We start from the raw sequence: 1,163 nt of genomic DNA, 5'->3' as shown, positions 1-1,163 counted from the left end.
AGAAGCCGAGGGAGAGCTGAGAATCCAGAAAACCGGCCCCACAGAGCTCTCCGGGCAAGGCCCGGGGCGGGAGTGCGGGGTGCCGCGGGGGAGCCAGGTGGGCAAGGCTCTGTCCCAGCCCGGAAGGCATGGACACAGACGCCGGCAGCTTCTGTCTGACCACAGCTCTGCCCTCGTATCTGCATGTCAGTTCCTGGCCCTGGAGTGTGCTGCCGAGAACCAGGACCCTCCTCGCAGGCTTGGTCTCACCGAGCACTGTGCGGAAGCTCGCTGGGCAGTCCCGGGGGATTCCGGGGGGATTCCAGGGGGACTCCAGTTACCCAGGTTCCGGGGCCGAGCTGAAGCTCCACGAAAGTCGGGGGTTGGAGAACTGGTATCAGAGCCTTCATTTTACAAACAACCACTGAACAGAGACTCAGAGAGGGGGAGCGGATGGCCTGGGATGCACAGCAAGCTAGTGGCAGAGGAGAGAGGAGACCCCAGGGGCTCTGGGGGCCTGTTAGGGGCCCCTGTTCCTAGCCCTGTTTCCTTGGCAGGGGACAGCTCGAGCAGTCATACCTTCTTTGACCCTTGAGGACCTGGCTGTCTAGTTAAGGAGGCACAGACCGGAAGGACTCAACTTGCTGAGCACCTGCTATGCACTGGGTACCCCTATTCTCGCATCCTCTTTTAAAGCCTGTCATTCTGGCCAGGAAGCATCATAGAACTCATTTTCCTCAGGTTAAAGGAAGCCCAGAGAGATCAAGGTCATTGTCTACAGCCATGACCGGGGTGTCTGACTCCCGTTTCCAACGAAGGTCTCTTTGAAAGCCCACCATTTGCTTCCCGGAGGGACTGCTAAGTGCCCACACCAGAGTCTCTTCCTAATGCCCCTCTTTCCTGAGATGTAAAAAAAGGTGGTGAGATTTAAGAGTCTAGAACCCATTTTGCGACACAGGACTGTCTTCTCTGCTTGGTGGCCGCCTTTTCTGGGAAACCACTGGCGTGCGTGGGGTTTTATGCCCGCCTACGGAGACCCTGGCCCTGGAGCCCCAAGAACGCGCTCCAGGCTGCGCGCGATGGCCGCTGCGCCCCCAGTCTGGGGCTTCAGCGCCCTCACCCGGCAGCTGTGGCGCCTTCTCTGCGCGCCCTGCTCCACGGGTCTGCGGCTCCCCCAGCGGCCC

At 60.4% G+C, this 1,163-nt stretch overlaps 1 protein-coding gene across 7 annotated transcripts in view; it reads left to right on the top strand.

Annotated features, from left to right (window-relative positions):
- The window catches only part of CEMIP (cell migration inducing hyaluronidase 1), a 164,817-nt gene that overhangs the window by 32,705 nt on the left and 130,949 nt on the right, over nucleotides 1-1,163 (top strand). The window lies entirely within an intron of this gene.

This window comes from Pteropus alecto, unplaced genomic scaffold, assembly GCF_000325575.1.
Source record: "Pteropus alecto unplaced genomic scaffold, ASM32557v1 scaffold60, whole genome shotgun sequence".
NCBI classification, from domain to species: Eukaryota; Metazoa; Chordata; class Mammalia; order Chiroptera; family Pteropodidae; genus Pteropus; species Pteropus alecto.
Note: the sequence above shows the minus strand (reverse complement) of the source record. Positions and strands in the feature narration are given on the sequence as shown.